The 19,515-nt window shown below is 34.8% G+C and overlaps 2 long non-coding RNA genes across 2 annotated transcripts in view; one reads left to right on the top strand and one right to left on the bottom strand.

Moving 5' to 3' along the window:
• The window catches only part of LOC128315141 (uncharacterized), a 41,917-nt gene extending 34,874 nt beyond the window's left edge, over positions 1-7,043 (top strand). The window contains exon 3 of the long non-coding RNA XR_008297591.1: positions 1,244-7,043. This is a non-coding gene — a long non-coding RNA (uncharacterized LOC128315141). The remainder of the gene's footprint in view (positions 1-1,243) is intronic.
• The window catches only part of LOC113604785 (uncharacterized), a 207,251-nt gene that overhangs the window by 95,092 nt on the left and 92,644 nt on the right, over positions 1-19,515 (bottom strand). The window lies entirely within an intron of this gene.

Below are 19,515 nucleotides of genomic sequence, written 5' to 3' on the forward strand. Positions count from 1 at the left end.
TTGGACTCAGAAACCCCAGCAGTTTGCTAATTATTTCTTGTTCTGTCTTCTTCACCCTCCCCCTTTTTTCTCTTCTGGCTTGCCTCTGCATCTATGTGTTGCCCTTATTTTCTCCTGCCAAAGATTATCTCTCTACATATGATGGGAAAGGTGGCTAGTGGCAGCCCCAATCCAGAAAGAAAAGGTATTTCCCCCCTAGAATTCATAAAATATCTTATGAGAAAGTATTCCAATTAGGTTGGAAAGGTATTCCAACCAGTAGTAGTGACTGACTGTCCTACTGTATTGGATGGGAGAAGGACAACTCAAAAAAGAAGATCGGTGTCTTGCTACCAGAAATAGGGGTATAAGAAAGCATGTTTGGAAAGCCATATTAATTAGAATATAGATTTATGATATTGCTACATATATAGCAAACCAAACAATCAGCATACTTAAAGGGATTGATTATTTATTTATTTACTTATTTGTAAAACTTATCATATATGCACATATGATATTATCTAGCTTTTTGCCTGTAAAGTATTTGGTAGTTATATTTTATGGCCTAGATATGAGAAAATTGAACTGATTCTTATTATCATCTTTACTCAAATACAGAAAACACATTTTATTGAATATGTCCTATAGATAGAAAATGGTTCCAGGAGCTACCTTTTACTTTTTTTCCTAGCAAGTAATAAGCACACTTTGCATTTTCATGGTGGTTTCATATCTATAATTTTAAGAATTCTCAAACAGATATTTTTATTTTTTTTAAAGAGGCATGAAGAGGTTAGGCAACTTGTTTATGATCACCCATGCTAAATTTTACCATGTTTTTAAACATCTGTTCATAAAAAAATTCGTATGAGATTTCAAAAATATATATATTTAACTTCATATTATAGATAATAGAAAAGTACCTTAAGATTACTGTCCTGGGCAATGATCGCCCTTGAGTCTTATTTCTAGACCTCATCGATACATTGTTAACACTTAGATCAATAAACAATTATTGTTCTTTGTGAGATGCTGAGAGTAGATTTGGAGAGTTTGTAGGTAAAAGGCATACTTTACCAGGGCTGTCAAATGTCAAACTGACAACTAAAATGTATTATCTGTCTATCTATCTATCTATCTATCTATCTATCATCTATCTATCATCTATCTATTATCTATATCTGTGAGTCCAGAAAGATCTGTATGTATCTATCAACCAAGTCATATAAAATACATTTGAATTTTTTTTTTCTTTCTACAGATTTCCACAGGGAGCAGGGCTGATATTACTGGCTCAGCGCCTCATGGTGAGTTACAGTTATAATGGGGACAGCAGGCTTCTATAACTCTGTTTAATAGAAAGCAGGGTACCAGCAGAGATTTTCTAACTCTGCATTTAAAATCCCCCCAATAGCTATTATTACTTCTTAAAACCATTTGAGCATTAGTGCCAAATCAAGTGGAATAGTTTCATTTAAATAATTTAAGGGGCTGACTGATATTCTCACATTGACCATAATAAATAATATTATTAATTTCAAGAGAGAGAGAAGGATCAGAATATTGTGATTTTGGTTTTCTTTCAACTGAAAAGTATTTTGAAAAGGATTAAAGAAACAGATTTTCCTCCTCTGAGTTTGACTCCCTGTGTATCCCACCTCTGGTCCTTTCATAGAAACACCCACCCATTGTGTTTAGCCCCATTTACCTGCCCCTGCAGGGAGGCGTCCTGTGGAGGGAAGTTTTAGTCTTCTGTGGAACAAGCTTATTGATCAGCAGGGTTTGCTCACTCAAGTGTAAGGACATTCTGATTCTTTTCCCTTGGGTTTTCTTTTCCTTCCTAAGAAAACTCTATGAAGAATTCTTTAACCCCTCTTATTGTGTTTCCAGTCAATCTTTCATTTGATATGATGTGAAAAAAAAAATAAGCAAAAAAAAAAAAAAACACATCTTAAGACTTATCTCCAAGTAAAAAACTGTCTACCTACAGTAGCTACTCTCTTTGTTTACATTATCTGTATTTTCTCTGTGTATCATCCCAGGTAGTCATCATAACTCCATTTTTAAGACTGAAATATTGAGTATCTTTTTAATCGCTTCTGTGCTGCCAATAAATATTTAAATACCACTATGTTTCTCAATATTCCGATCATAAAAATTATTTGAAAGTACACATTTCTAATTTTCTCCTTGAAATTTGGATTTAGGATATCTAGGGTAGGGCTTGGAATCAGTAATTGTAGTATTTCCAGGTGATTTAAGTATTGGAAATACTGAATTATCTCCTAAGTTTGACAATTTAAAGACAATTACATCTCTTGATGTTCCAAAATGAATATCAGCATTAGTTATTTCATTTCTTCTTCCTAGTATTTTGGGCTTCACATTTCCTGAAACTACTGCTGTCATTTCCATTGAATCCTTTCATTTTAGAACTGAAGTTGCCTCTGCTCAGCTCTAGTCTTCTTTGAGGTGAAATTTGAGGGTCTTTGGTCACTTGTGATAGACTAGAGGAGAGGAGAAAGAGCTAAAAGGAAAATTACTATGATATGGCTGATCTAGCTCTAACGATGAGGACCAACCAGGAAGTAACACGCTTTGATAAATGTGTAATGAAAAATTTACTTGCAGAGGAAACAAGGCTGGAGATGGCTGGGAGCCAAGAACATCTGTGTTCCTGGTATCCCAAATGTGTGGAAGTAGCAGATGTAACTGAATATATAATAGAAACCCTGGCGCAATTCCTAATAAAGTGGAAGAGACCTCTGGATATTACAGAAAGCTTTCCAAAACCTCCCAAAATGAAAAATGCTGGGGAACTCCTAAGTAATATTATTAACTATCTTTAGGAGAGATATTATTAAAGTGGCTCAAAACAATGAATATGGCTTATTTACATAAGACAAAGGGAAGTTACCCACTGAACACAACTGATAACACAACTCAGGAAATATATTGTGTGTAAATATAATAATGAAATTATGTTTAGCATACATATAGAAGGTGAAGTATAAGATACGTCACACATCATCTTTGCTTTAATAGTTCTTCATGCTTTTTATAGGCTCAGCTAATACTTCTAAGAATGACTGGACTGAGGAGGAATGAGATATTAAGAAAATAGAATAAAATATAAAGTGCAGACTAGGAAAAGACAGAATATAGCAGCTGCTGTTTTGCTTAGTCCATTACATAAAGAAAATTTATTTTATTTATTTTTTATTTTTAACTTAAAATTTTTTTAATGTTTATTTCTTTTTGAGAGACAGAGAGAGAGAGAGAGAGAGAGAGAGAGAGAGAGAATAAACAGGGGAGGGACAGAGAGAGACAGAGACACAGAATCCGAAGCAGACTCCAGGCTCTGAGCTGTCAGCACAGAGCCCAATATGGGACTTGAACTCACGACCTATGAGATCACGATCTGAGTGCATTCAGTCACTTAACCCACTGAGCCACCCAGGTGCCCTGATAAAATTTATTTTAAAGCTCTTATTAAAAGAGTATCTGGGTAGGCCACAGTAGTTGGCACACTTTTAGTATTATATATGTGGTAAGAGTGGATACACAACACCTTTTTCTTTACTACCTTTTAGCTAGGATTGACTGTGTGACACAATTCTGATTAATGAAATGTAAATGGAATTATGTTGGGTCAGTTTTTTTTTCTTGATAAAAGTAGATAGATCTGGCTGGAAGGCCTCTTGATCCTTCCTTCTTCCTGCTTACAATGTGGACATGATGCTAAAGATACAGCAGCCATACTGTGATTATGAGGTGACAACCATAAGGATGAAAGTGGGCCATGTAAACAAGACAAGGTGCAAGGACCTATATCAATACCCCAATGGCCACTGTGCCAACACCGGACTGCTATCTCTATATTTTTGGTTATGTGAGACAAAAAAACCCAATTTGTTTTTGCTACACTTGGTTGGGATTTCTTATACTTGCTGCTCAACCCGTTCCTAATGGATGTGGTAGTTACAAATTATTAGGACTGTCAACATTGTACAAAATTTTAAATTAAGTTGTCAGTATCCTTAGCCTCACTTTTCTACATAATTTCCTCAGAATCACTACTGGTCAGTGCTACCTGTCTTCAATGAATAATCAATTATTTAGGTCTCAAGTATCCTCATCTGCTCTATCCATTATATTTTCTTATTTAAAAAATTTTTCTTTTAATGTTTAATTTTTGAGAGAGAGAGTGAGACAGAGCGTGAGCCAGAGAGAGGGAGACACAGAATTGGAAGACACAGAATTGGAAGCAGGCTCCAGGCTCTGAGCTATCAGCACAGAGCCTGACGCGGGGCTTGAAACACAAACCGTGAGAACATAACCTGAGACGAAGTTGGATGCCCAACCAAATGAGCCACCCAGGTGCCCCCCCCCCATTATATTTTCTTATTAAGAGTTACTAAAATACGTTATATTTAATTTAATATATATTTATCATTGATATATATACATATATATGTACATATATGTACATATATATGTATACACACACACACACACACACACACATATATGGGTGGCTCATATCAGTTAAGCGTCTGACTTCAGCTCAGGCCATGATGTCACACTCTGTGAGTTCGAGCCCCATGTAGGCCTCTGTGCTGACAGCTCAGAGCCTGGAGCCTGCTTCAGATTCTGTGTCTCCCCCTCGCTCTGCCCCTCCCCTGCTCATGATCTGTCTCTCTCTGTCTCAAAAATAAAGAAAAACATTTAAAAAATTTAAAAAAAAGGAAAATGTGATCTCAATTTAAAACACCCTGCATGTGCATTATATGACATGAAAACTTTGTCAAAAATGGGAGTGTTAATTGTGGAGTTTTGGACATAAGCTAGAAATGGGAGAATTCCAGCAGTGAGTGGAGGGTGAGAAGGAAAAAGTCTTAAGTAACTTGTATCACATTCTGTTAAGACTAATGCTGAATAAAACTTCTTACCTGGTTTAGATGGATCAGCTATATTAAATGTTTATTTTATGTGCCTTCCTTTGTCATCAATCCTAAATTTCTTTTCTTGCCATTATATTGGGACCCACATCAAATTTGTTTAAAATGATTATTATACTATAATATTTCCTTCATTCACATGCTTAGAGAAGTCACCAAATTCCCTAAATATAACTAGATCAGATTATTGGTTGAACTTACATGGTTACAAGTATGACTGAGTAAAAGAAGAAAAGAAGGTGAGTGGAAATTTTGTGGCCTGCCATGCCACTGAAGGACAGTTCTGCAAAGCTGTTGGGGACTTCTTCAGACAAAGTTGGCTGTCAGAAGAATCTCTCAAGTAAGAGGCTGTGTCAGTATTTCCATCATGCTTAGTTACTGCTCTGAGCAGTCTATGGAAAACATTTGCCTCAGTACAAATACAGTGATGGATTTCAGAACTCAGCAGCTGTGGTTCTTGGGTTATTTATACTCCTATAGATGGAAGTTGGAAAGTTACATTTTCATGGCTACCAAAATAGGCTGTAAAATATCAACTTCTAGGGAAAATCACTTAAGAATTTTTTCTTAGAATTTTGAAAAAAACAGTCTAAGGTAATTAATTACTACAGAATAATCTTTCTTTCAAAATAAATACTCATAATGGTAAACAAGACCTTTAAGAAAGTGAAAGATCTTTCAGATCAATTGCTTTCTCCACAATATCTTCATTTCATTTTCTTCTTTTAAAATCACTTCTGATTTTAGGCAAAGCTACTTTCGAGAAGCTAGGAAAGAAGAATATCTCAAGTTGTGATGATTTACTCTAGAAAAATATGTATAATATTTATTAAACACTTATTGAACAACTTCTATATATATTTGGTATTTTTATATTTGATAAGGATATAGCACTGAACAGAAAAAAACACAAAATATCTCTACTGTGGAGTTTATGTTCCTTATGTTGATCAAAGAATGGCTAGGTCATTGTCAGAATAGGCTATGCATGTAATTTCCAAACTTCAGTGTGCAATAGAATCACCTGGAGGACATGTTAAGACACAAATTACTGAGCTCCATTCCCAGAGTTTCTGATCTAGTCAATAAATGTAGAATAGAGCCAACTCAAACTACTGTCAAGGTCCCAGGATATGAAAATGAATGAATGGAATATTTGGTGAACATTACTTCTTCTGCCACAAGTATGAAACGTAGAGAGGGAAGAAAAAATTTGAATAATTATTAATAGGTATAAATATAGGCAAAGCTACTTGGTCAAGCAATTCAGATATCGTTAACATCAACTCAAATGAAGATATGGAAGACATGTATTTCAATGTTGTGGATAACATATAATTAGGAAAAATAATTAAGATTTTAATTAACATCTGAAATCATATACCAAAACCAAAGGACAAAAATCACTACAAGTCATGCATTCATTTAAAAAAAAACATCAAATATAGGATTCAAAATTTATTCATTTACTCATTTAACAACTAATTATTAATAACCAGTATGTGCCAAAAATGAATTTGTGTCAGGGATACAGTCATTATTTATTTCCCCTCTGAATTTACTGAGACATTATTGACATACAGCATATATAAATGTAAGGTATAAAATATGATGATTTGATACACATATATATCATGAAATGATTATCACAATAAGATTAGTTAATTCCATTCCTTCACATAATTACATGTTTTGTGTGTGTGTGTGGTGACAAAATTCTTTTGCAGTAAATTTAAGATTTATTCTCTTAACCATTTCAAGTATATAATAAATACGGTATTGTTAATTATAGTCACATTAGGTGCCTAGACCATATTCATATGACAGCTATAAGTTTACACTCTTGACCAAAGTTTCCCCTGTTTCCCCATCCCCCCAACCACAGGCAACCCAATTCTATTCTCTATAAGTTTGGCATTTTAGTTTTCCAATATAAATAAAAACATACAGAGTTTGTCTTTCTCTGTCTGACTTATTTCATGTAGCATGATACACTCTAGGTTCATCCATCTTGTTGCAAATGGCAAGATCTCATTCTCATAGTCAAATAGTGTTCCATAAAGTGTTCTTTATTATCTATAAAGAAATACACACACACACACACACACACACACACACATATATGTATGTGTATATACACACACACACACACACACCACTTACAGTAGTGTGAGTTGGCTCTATTCTGTGTGCATATATCTTCTGGAATCACTGTTTTTGTTTGAATAAATACCCAGTAGTGAAATTACTGGATATGGTAATTCTATTTTTAATTTCTTGAGGAACCGCTATGCTATCTTCCACAGTGGTTGCACCAGCTTGCATTCCCACCAATAGTACATGGGTATTACTTTATCTTACACATCCTCATCAATACTTGTGTTTTCTTGTCTGTTTGATTCTAGCCATTCTGACAGATGTGAGGTGATATGTCATTATGATTTACATTCCCCTATTAGTGATACTGAGCATCTTTCATGTGTTTGTTGGTCATCTGTATGTCTTTTTTGGAAAAAAAAAATGTTCTCCGCTCATTTTTATTTTTTTTTAAGTTTATTTATTTATTTTGAGAGAGAGAAACAGAGAGAGACAGAGAGAGAGCATGCGTGAGTGGGGTAGGGGCAGAAAGGGAGAGAGAGAATCCCTATCAGGCTCTGTGCCTGCTATCAGCACAGAGTCTGCTATGGGGCTCTATCCCACAAATTGTGAGATCATGACCTGAGCCGAAACCAATGCTGAGCCAGAAGTCTAATGCTGACTGAGCCACCCAGGCCCTTTTCTGATCAGTTTTAATTAGATAATTAGTATTATTATTTTGTGTTGAGTTGTATCAGTTTTATATATATATATATATATATATTTTGGGTATTAACCCTTATTGGATATATCATTGGCAAATATCTGCTTCCATTCAGTACGTTGCCTTTTTGTTTTATTGTTGGTTTCTTTTACTATGCAAAAGGTTTATTTTGGTGTGTCCTAATAGTATATTTTTACTTTTGTTTCTCTTGCCTCAGAAGATATATCTAGAAAAATGTTGCAAAGGCGAATATCAAGAAAATGACTGCCTATGTTTTCTTTTTTTAATTTTTAATGTTTATTTACTTTTGAGAAAGAGAGAGCAAGAGTAGGGGAAGAGCAGAGAGAGAGGGAGACAGAGGATCTGAAGTGGGCTCTGTGCTGACAGCAGGGAGCATTACATGGGGCTCAGTTCCATAAACCATGAGATGATGACCTGAGCCAAAGTCAGACTGAGCCACCCAGGTGCCCCTATGTTTTATTCTAGGAGTTTTCTCACACTTAGGTCTTTAAACAATTTGAGTTTATTTTTGTATATGGTATAAGCAAGTGGTCCAGATTCATTCTTTTGCATGCAGTTGTCTAGATTTTTTTAGCACAGTTTATTGAAGATACTGTCTCTTCCCCATTGCATATTCTTGCCTCCTTTGTCATAGATTAATTGACCATATAAGCATGGGCTTATTTCTGGGCTCTCTATTCTGTTCTGCTGATCTATGTGTCTATTTTTGTGCCAGTACCAGACTTTTTGATTACTACAGCTGTGTAGTATATCTTAAAATCTGGCATTATGGTACCTCCAACTTTGTCTTCTTTCTCAAAATTGCTTGGCTATTTGGGGTCTTTTTTGATTATATACAAATGTTATTATTATTTATATTTGTATTATTATAGTGGTTTTTAATTGCCTTTCCCTCATGATGGGACATTTCCATGTTCCATCCTTTGTATGCTTCTTTGGAAAAATGTCTCTTTGGTCCCCTGGCCATTTTAAAAATCATATTGTTTATTTAATTATTTATTTTTTGCTATTGAGTTGTAGGAGTTTTTTTTTTTTTAATATATGTATTTTGGATATTAACCCCTTTAGATAGATGGTTTGCAAATATTTTATTCCGGTCTGTAGGTTGCCTTTTCAGTTTGCTGATTGTTTCTTCTTCTCTGCTGAAGCTTTTTTAGTTGGATGTATTCCCACTTGTTTATTTTGCTTTTGTTGGTTGCACTTTGGGTGTCACATCTAAAAACATAATTCCCAAGACCAATGTCAAGGGACTTTTTTCCTATGTTATCTTCTAGCAGTTTGCAGTTTTGAGGCTTACATGTAAGTATTTAATTCCTTTTGAGTTGATTTTTGTGAATGGTACAGGTAGAAAATAAATTTTATTATTTTGCATATGTGTACATGTTTTCCCAACACCATATTTTGTAGAAACTATCCTTTCTCCATTCTATGTTCTCTTATCAAATATTAGTTGGCTATATACATGTGAGATTATTTCTAGGCTTTCTATTCTGTTCTATTGGTATATGTGCCTATTTTTATGACAGTACTCTACTATTTTGATTACTACCACTTAGTAATATTGTTTGAAATGCAGTTTGAATATAGTTTGTGATGCCTTCAGTTTGTTCTTCTTTCTCGTGATTGAATTGGCTATTCTTGGTCTTTTGTTGTTCCAGATAAATCTTGGTATTGTTTATTTTATTTCTGTGAAAAATGCTATGGGACTTTGATAGTATTTGCATGGAATTTATAGATGGCTTCAGGTAGGATGAAAATTTTAACAATTTTATTCTTCTAATCCATTAACACGGGATTTCTTTCTATTTATTTGCATTTCCTCAATTTATGTCATCAAAGCTTTCAGTTTTCAGTGTATAGATCTTCAACCTTTTGGTCAAATTTATTCCAAGGCACTGTATTGTTTCTGATGCCATTGTAAATAGAATTGTTTTCTTCATTTCTTTTCAGACACTTTATTATTAATAGGTGGAAACACAACTGATTTTTGTATGTTGATTTTGTATTTGTTACTCTACTGAATTTATTGATTAGTTCTAACAGTTTTTTGGTGGAGTCAGTAAGATATTCTGTACATAAGATCCGATCTGCAAGACAGTGACAATTTTGTTTGTTATTTTCAGATTTAGACATTTGTTTCTTTTTCTTGTCTAACTGCTCTGACTAGGACTTCCAATATTATGTTCAATAGGAATGGTAAGACTGGGCATTCTTGCTTTGTTCCTAATCTTAGAAGAAAAGTTTTCAAACTTTTGCCATTGCATATGATATTAGTTATAGGTTTGCCATATATGACTTTTGTTATGTTGAAGTAAGTTTCCTCTATCCCTAGGTTGTTGAAAGTTTTTATAATGAATGGATGTTTAATTTTATCAAATGCTTTTTCTGAATCTACTCAGATAATTATATGATTTTTAAAATATTTTATGCTGTTAATATGGTGTGTCACATTTATTGATTTGCATATGTTGAACTGTCCTTATACCTCAGGGATAAATCTCCCTGATCATGGTGTATTATCCTTTTAATATAATGCTGAATTTGGTTTGCTAGTATTTTCTTGAGAGATTTTGTACCTATACTCATCAGGCATATTGGTCTGTAAGTTTTTATATATGTGGTGTATTTATCTGGCTTTGGTATCAAGACAATACTTATTTCATAAAATGAGTATGAGAGTATTCTCTCCTCTTCAGTTTTTGGAAGAGATTGGAAATGATTGGTGTTAATTCTGTAAATGTTTAGTAGAATTACCAGTGAAACCATTGGATCCTAGGATTTTCATTATTGAGGAGTTTTAGATTACTGATACAATTCTACTTACTTGATATTGGTCTTTTGAAATTTTCTATTCCTTCATGATTCAATCTTGGTGGGTTGTATGTTTCTAAGGAATTTATCCATTTCTTCTAGGTTATCCAATTGTTGTCCTTTCATTCTTTGTAGTAGTAGTCTCATGATTCTTTTTATTTCTGTGGTATCAGTTGTAATGTCTCCTCTTTCATGTCTAATTTTATTTATTTGAACCTTATATCTTTAAGTTAATCTATCTGAAGTTTTGTTACTTGTGTTTATCTTTTCAAAAACCCAGTTATTTGGGGGGCAGGGGTGGGAAGCGCCTGGCTGGCTCAGTCAGTTTCAGCATATGATTCATGATCCTGGGGTCTTAAGTTCAAGCCCCACATTGGGCATAGAACTTACATTAAAAAAAACACAGGTTTTAGTTTTGTCATATTTTCTGTTTTTGTGGTCTCTATTTCATTTATTTCTCTTTTTTTAATGTTTATTTATTTTTGAGAGAGACAGAGCATGAGTGGGGAGGGGGAGAGAGAGAGAGAGAGAGAGAGAGAGAGAGAGAGAGAGAGACAGAATTTGAAGCAGACTCCAGGCTCTGAGCTGTCAGCACAGAGCCCTACACAGGGCTTGAACTCACCACCTGTGAGATCATGACCTGAGCTGAAGTCTGATGCTTAACCGACTGAGCCAACAAGGAGCCCCTCTATTTCATTTATGTTTTCTCTGACCTTTGTTATTTCTGTCCTCTTGATATCTTTGGGCTTGGTTTGTTCTTCTCTCTGTATTCCTTGAGGTGTTAAAGTTATGTTGTTTATTTGTGATGTTTATTTTTTCTTTATGTTGCCATTTATTATTATATGCTTCCCTCTTAGAACTGTTTTTCCTGATTCCCATAGATTTTGGTATGGTGTGTTTCCGTTTCATTTGTTTCAAGGTATTTTTTTAATTTTCCTTTTGATTTATTCTGTGACACATTGGTTATGGAAGAGTGTGTTGTTTGATTTTCATACTTACATGAATTTTTCCAGTTTTCCTCATTTTATGGATTTCTAGATTTATACCATTGCTGTTTGAAAAGATACTTGGTATGATTTTAATCTTCTTACATTTACTAGTTTGATGACCTATCATATGATCTATCCTGGAGAATGTTTCATGTGTACTTTAAAGGAATGTATATTTTGCTGCTATTGGATGGAATATTCTGTATATGTCTGTTAGATCTATTTGGTCTAAGGTATAGTTCATATCTAATGTTTCCTGATTGATTTTATGTCTAGATGACCTATCCATTGTTGAAGTTGGGTTATTGATGCCTGCTACTATTATTATATTGTTGTCTATTTCTCCCTTCAAAATTATTAGTATTTGCTTAATATATTTAAGTGCTTCAATGTTGGGTGTATATATATATTCATAACTGCTATACCCTCTTGATAACCTGACAACTTTATCATTATATAATAATCTCCTTTGTCCCTTTTCTTTTCTTTTGGTTTTTTTTTTTAAGTTTCAGGTGTGCAATTTAGTGATTCAACACTCACATACAACATGAGGTTCTCATCATAAGTGCACTCCCTAATCCTCATCATCTATGCAACCCATCCACACACTCACCTCCCCTCTGGTAACCATCACTTTGTTCCTGATAGTTAAGAGTCTGTTAGTCTATTTCTTGGCTTTCTTCTTTTTTTCTCCTATGATCCTTTGTTCTGTTTCTTACATTCAATACATGAGTGAAATATGGTATTTGTCTTTCTCTGACAACTTATTTCACTTAGCATAATACTCTCTAGCTCCATCCACATCATTACAAATGGCAAGATTTTATTCTTTTATGGATCAGTAATAAATATTCCATTATACATATTATATTCCATTATGTTCATACATATGATTCCTCTTCTTTATCCAATCATTAGTTGGTGGACATATTTGGGCTCTTTGTATAATTTGGCTATTGTTGACAATGCTGCTATAAACATCAGCATGCTTGTATCCCTTTGAATTAGTATTTTTGTATCCTGGGTAAATACCTAGTAGTGCAATTGCTGGTTCATAGGGTAGTTCTATTTTTAACTTTTTGAGCAACCTCCATAATGTTTTCCAGAGTGACTGCACCGCTTTTCATTCCCACCAACAGTATAAGAGAATTCCCTTTATGATCTTCTTTGTCTCTTGTTATTGTTTTTGACTTAAAGTTCATTTTGTCTAATGTAAGTACAGCTACCCCTGCTCTCTTATGGTTTTCATTTTCATGAAATATCTTTTTCCATCTCTTCACTCAAGTCTGTGTAGATCCTTAAAGTTAAAGTGAGTCTCTTATAGGCAGCATATAACCGGGTCTGTTTTTTTTTTTAATTTATTCAGCCATGCTATGCCTTTGCTTGCAGAATTTTGTCTCTTTATATTTAAAGTAATTATGATAGGTAATAAGTTACTAATGCCATCTTATTAATTGATTTTTGTCTATTTTGTGGTTCCTTTGTTTCTTCCTCTTTTGCTCTTTCTTTGTGAATTGATGATTTTCTGTAGTGGTATACTTTGCTTCTCTCTCTCTCTCTCTCTCTCTCTCTCTCTTTTTTTTTTTAATTTTGTGTACCTACTGTAGGTTTTAGCTTTGTGGTTACCCTAAGGCTTGCATAGAACATCTTGCACATATAATAATTTAAGCTGATAACAACTTAACTTTGATCTCATATAAAAACTCTTTTTCTTTACTGCCCTCATATTTTATGTTTTTGAGGTCACAAATATCTCTTTTTATTGTGCATCCATTAACAAATTACTGTAGCTGTAGTTATTTTTAAAACGTTTGTCTTTTAAACCAGTATACTAGAGGTAAGTGATTAACACACCACCATATTACAGTATTAAAGAGTTTCAAATTTGACTATATGTTTACCTTTACTACTATGTTTTATATTTTCATATATAAACTAGTATGTTTTATATTTTCATGTTACTAATTAACATCTTTACAGTTCAACTTGAAGAACTCCTTTTAGTATTTGTTGTGATGCATATCTAGTGGTGATGAACTCCCTCAGCTTTTTGTTTGGTGAAAGTCTTTTTCCTTCTCTCCTTGTCTGAAAGATAACCTTGCTGTATAAAGTATTCTTAATCATCCCACTCTTTCCTGATCTGTAAGGTTTCTGCTGGGAAATCTGTAGATAACCTTATAGAGTTTTCCTCATTTGTGTGATTTTTTTTTCTTTTGTTGTTTTTAAAATTCTCTCTTTGTCTTTGATTTCAAACAGTTGTAATGTAATGTGTCTTTGAGAAGATCATTTTGGTTTGACATTTTGGGATGACCTATTAGCTTCTTGATCTTTAATGTCCAATTTCATTGGGAAGTTCTCAGACATTATTTCTTTAAATAAGCTTTCTGCCTCTTTCTTCCTTTCTTCTCCTTATAGGACTCTAATAATATATAGATTTTTTTTTCCTTTAATGGTATCCCATTTTTCATGTAGGCTTTCTTCACTCTTTCTCATTCTTTTTTCTTTTTGCTCTTCTGACTGGATGATTTTAAATGACCTGAAAGTTTACTAATTCCTACTTCTGCCTAGTTGAGTCTGTTGTTAAAGCTCTCTATTAAATTCTTCAGTTTAGTTATTATATTCTTCAACTCTGGAATTTCTGATTTATTATTGCTATTGTTATTCTTGGTTTCTGTTTCTTTGTTGAATTTCTTATTTTGTCCATGCATTGTTTTCCAAATTTCATTTAGTTGTCTACTTATGTTTTTTCATAATTCACTGAATTTCTTTAAGAAGATTATCCTGAATCCTTTGCCAGACTATTGATCGTCATTTCTTTAGTATAAGTCAGTGGAGTTTTGTTAGTTTCTTCTGGTGGTCTTATGTTTTCTTGATTATTTATGATCCTCATGGCCTTATATTGATATCTGCACATCTGAGGAAGTAGGCACCTCTTGCAGTCTTTGTAGACTGGCTCCAGTAGGCAAAGCTCTTCACCAGTCAACCCATCCATAGATCCTAGGTGGACCATCTAGTGGTGTCTGTAGGTAGGTATGTTGCTGAAGTCTTTGGGTAAGCAAGTCTGGTGCTTTGGTCAGCAAGTGGGCAGCTCTGTGCTGGGGTATGTGGCTACCAGCCTGTTTCCTGTGTCTGCATGGTTGAACCTAGAGCTTGAGTTCACTGGGTGGGCCTAGTGAGTGTGTCTGTAGTGATAAACCTGGGAACTGGGTTGTCCTGGGTTCACATAGACCAAATAGGTGCTGAGAAACTCTGGCGTGGGCCTAGTGTTTGGTTTCCCAGGGGCCATTCCAGTCCTGGGATGAGTTAGGAATCTGATTTTGCAGGAATTGGCTTACAGGTTGGGTCCAAAGAGGCCAGCCTGGTGCTAGGGAAAGCCTTGAGGCTGAGGTTGTGAGTCAGGCATCCTTTAACTTGGGACCTTAGAGGTCTACCGGGAGGTTGGTCTGGGGCAGAACAGGAGTCTGAATCTTGAGGAACTGGTCTTGAGATGGGGATCATGGAGGCTGGCCTAAAGCTGGAGTGGGCTACAAGCCTGGTTTTACAGGTCTGGTCTGGAGTTTAGGTTTGCAGGGACTAACCTGGTGGTGGAGTGAGAGCTGTACCAGGCACTGAGGGAGCTGGCCTTGTGCTGAGATGGATTAAAAGCATGGGTCTGTGGTAGTAGACCCTATGGTGGGCCTGGCCAGGAACTGGGTTTGTGGTGTCTGCATGGAGCCTGGGATTATTGGAATCTGTCAAGATCCTAGGGCCATGGGGTTGCAGGAACTGGCTTACACCTGGATGAGTAGGGGTCTAGATTTGTGGGAACCTGTGGGTAGCCTGGGGACATGGAAACCAAATAGAGCCACTGCAGTCAGCAGGCACTGGGCTAAACCTGGTGTCTGTGTTTGAAGGAGCCTACAGGGAGCCACCTAGGTCCATGAGTAGGCCTGCTGTCAGGGTGGGTCAGCTCTGGGGTTTGTGGTGAAGTCAGGGTACTTGCTTCACTCTTCTTTCACAACAGAGGTGTCTCTCTTTCTCTGTTGGGTTGCTCAGGTTTGGGAGAAAGTGATGGGTCTAATGTGATTTTATGTTTCCACTTCTCAAAGCTCTTTTTCTATTTCTGTGTTTCACTCAGGTGAAGTAATCCACCACCTGGAATCCTTAGCTCTTTTGAAGGTATTTTCATGCACAAATAGATGCTCAAATTGATGTTGCAGAGCAGTAGGTGGGGACAAACACAAGAAATTCCCTTGTTGCCATTTTGCTAATGTCCTCAAGGGGAGATTTAGAGATGTTCTTGTTTTCAAGAATTTTCATTAGTCAAAGACACAGTGGGAGTCAAAATATCGCAAAGCCATTTAAAAACTAATGTTCTTATAGGTCACATTAAAAGAAGTGTGACTGTGCATAACAAATTCAGGATAAGGGCTCTACTGACAGACTAGAATCCACATGGAACACTGCTTTCAATTCTGGATAACCCCAAAGAAGGACAGTCATATGTCAGAAGAATACAGAGGTGCAATCAGGATAGTAAGGGGTCTGAAAAGCATTTGAAAAACCTCAAATGATTACTGAAAATTGGGGAGTTTCAGCACTAAAAAACAAAACAAAATTAAAAATGTATAGCCATGACATAATAATAATTTTCAATGGTTGAAAGGGTTTCAAGTAGAAGAAATAAGTTTCTTACTATCTCCTCCAAAGGGTAATATTAGAAGAAATAAAAATAATGGGGAGGAAGATGACTGCAAATTAGAAAGATTACTGCAAATTCCTGATAGATGATAAAGAAATATTTTCTGAGAGCACCTAAAAAGGAATGTGCTAAGCCATCTTTTATTAATTTATTAATTTATTAACTTATTAATTTAATTAATTTATTTTTTATGTTTTGATTTTTTTAAACCATCTTTTTAAATAACACTTCCAGTGGATAAATTTTCACTGTAGGAAAAGAGAATGAGTTTCATTTACCTTTGAAGACTTAGGACCCTGAACATAGACTCTCCTTATTAATACCTATGTAATGAACACATTAATTCTATTCCGTTCAAATATCCTCTGAATTTAAATTCCTGTGCAGTTAGAATATATGCATACTACATGTGAGATCCCTCCTCCATTCTCTAGTTGCTTTGCCTTACATGGGTATATAGGACATGGCGTCCAGCTGGGCTAGTGAATAAACACATGCTGACCACTCAGGAAACAGCACTGCAGATACGCCACTCTTAGTAAGGCAAGCTGTGGGACTAAAGACAGTACAAACTCAGAATGTTAAAGCAAATCTAGAAGACATTTTATCTCTTAGAGGCCAGTACTCCCATATATCCATTATGGAGATTATGGCTCATGAAAGGATATAAAAATGATTATTTTTTCTTCTAGCCTCTATTGGATGTGAAGCACAAGCTTAGGTTGCTGCAGCTAGTCTCAGAAATTGATTCAAAAGGTTACTTATGCTTTCAGGACATAATCCTCTGAAACAGTTCTAGCATGAGTTTTTGCTATTGTGAGCTGTCTATTATTTGGTTTTCTGTCAACCAGACAAGATGTCAAGTCATGTTTCCTTGCTTCAAATTGGTTCATATTATCTATCCCCTGGTGAACTTCTTTTTCACATGTTCATATTTAAGTAGGAATAGAGGTGAATACATAAAGTTGAATGCCTGAATTGTTTTTAAAAGGCCAATTCAGAATATTTTTAAAAGTATTTTAGTGTGTCAAATGTGAATTGACACACAGTATTTTGCTCACAGCAAGCTGAAAAATCTTCAGAATATGAACTTTTTATATGACTTAGTAACTAACAATTCAAAAAGGTAAACCTGACTGTTTTGTAATAAATGTTTTTAGAAACACAATTGAAATCTATTCTTCACCCAATGAGCTTGGATTTGTATGTCTTGGGCATTATCTTTTCTTCACTTGGCAAGCAGAGCTGCAGAAAACATTTCCACTTGTCTAAAGAGTTTCTTTGTTGGTAAAACTTTACTCACTTTTTAGTGAGAGAATGATGTTTTTGAAAAGAAACCCTAAAAGAGTTTTAAGCTGCTTTGTTACAATGCTAGAGTTTATCATTAGTGCTCATTATCTGTGTATTTGGCAAGGCTGTATTTATGTTTAGGATAAATAATTTCATTTTGTTCAAATATAGTTTTTGACATTTATTTAAGAATGCCAATTCTCAATTTCTCAGAGTAACGTAGAAAAGCCCAGTCATGGATTATCCACATAATGTATTGGAATATGGAGATTAGGCAGTTATAGTAATTAACATACGCATCTTTCAAAGTAGAAACTAATGTTCTGCAGTTTTGTTCATCTATAACTGGAAAGTGCTGAAATTTCAAGCAGTTATAACCATCAGTGTTATATATACAGCAAAATATATTTATATTCATAAGAATACAAAAGTAATGTCAAATATACCAGAAAAGAAAACAGTTCTTAAAAAAAAAAAAAAACAATTGCTGTTTATCTACTCTTTTTTTATTCACTTGTTTTACACATAGCTGCTAGTTGGGTTTGGTGGGTGAGGAAGTAAGTAGGAAGATGAGTGGCATCATTATTTCCTGGGTGGTTGTATAGTTCCTTGTGAATGAGAGAATAGGGAACCAGGAAATAAGACAGGTCCATAAGGTAGGGACAGGGAAATGGAATGATCTGGGAATGAATGGAAGGAATGAGAGAGAATAAGAAGGGAGGAAGGACATCAAGAGTAACTGAGTATCTATTATGTGCCAATTCCTATCAGTACTGGCTATTTTATGATCATGAGCTCATTTCATACCAACATCAACCCTTTAAAGTAGATAGTATTCTCCCCAATTTGTAGATAAGGATACCAAGACTCAGAGAGATTAGGGAACTCAACAGGACTATACAACTCAGTGGACAATTTAGATTAATTTTGATGTCTGTAAGAAATCAAAACAAATGGTGAATGGGCAGTGGATTATATATTTGGGAATTAAAGGGAGAGAGATAAAGGCTGGAGGTAGAAGTTTGGGAGATATCAAATTAAAGATACTAATTATGTCCCGTGTCTTGATGAAATAACTTAAGGCAGAAGTAGAGATATACAGAGGAGACCATAAACTCTTTCACTAGGTTCTAATAATGAATAAGCAATTCTATATAAGTGTGATCTTGGCTTGATGGCATGAAGATCCTTATTATAAATATGTAGAAGATTTCATTTTTTAAATTCCTCTATCTTAGCCCTGTCCCCCCTTTTCCTGCTAAAGAGAGAAGTATAAAAAGGTGAATATCATTATGTCCCATATTGTGTTTGACAGATATGAGGGTTGGTGGTGGGCAGGAGACTCCAGTATGAGGTTTGGTGTCAAACAATTGTTTTCATTGTGACATGGGTAAGAATTAATTATAAATGCAAAATCAGGAGATGAGGCAAAAGATGGGAGAAAATAAGTGACACAAAACAGGGTATTAGTATCAAGGCATAAATATGGTTAAAAGCAAAAAAAAAAAAAAGGACAAATGATTGAGGACACATAAATACACTTAGTAAGAAAAAATTTCTAGTATGTTGCGTGACTCAGTACACAAAAAGAAATCAAGAAATAAACCAGCTTTTCTCAGTATAACTCTATTAAACCTATGTCTCCTAGTGTGGTTTCTCCACTTGGTCAAACAAGTTGAAAAATAGGAAAGGAAATAGGTAAGACAAAGAAAACTTTGTGTCTTGCAAGACAAGATAAATTAATTATGGCAATATCATTTCATATAAAAAAACACTTAATACTGTATTTGAAAGGTTAAATTTGGCAGGATATGAAACAATTATTCACCATATTACTAGAAAATGGCTTACATTGCCTGAAGTCAGAGCCGGGGGTAAAAAAAAATACTTTCTAGGAGCCATTAGGCAAAGATTTGATAGCCATGTCCTGAAGTACCCAATGTAACCCATTAAATACAGTTATATTTGTCTGTCTAATTT

The sequence above is a fragment of the Acinonyx jubatus genome, chromosome C2, assembly GCF_027475565.1.
Source record: "Acinonyx jubatus isolate Ajub_Pintada_27869175 chromosome C2, VMU_Ajub_asm_v1.0, whole genome shotgun sequence".
In the NCBI taxonomy this organism is placed as follows: Eukaryota; Metazoa; Chordata; class Mammalia; order Carnivora; family Felidae; genus Acinonyx; species Acinonyx jubatus.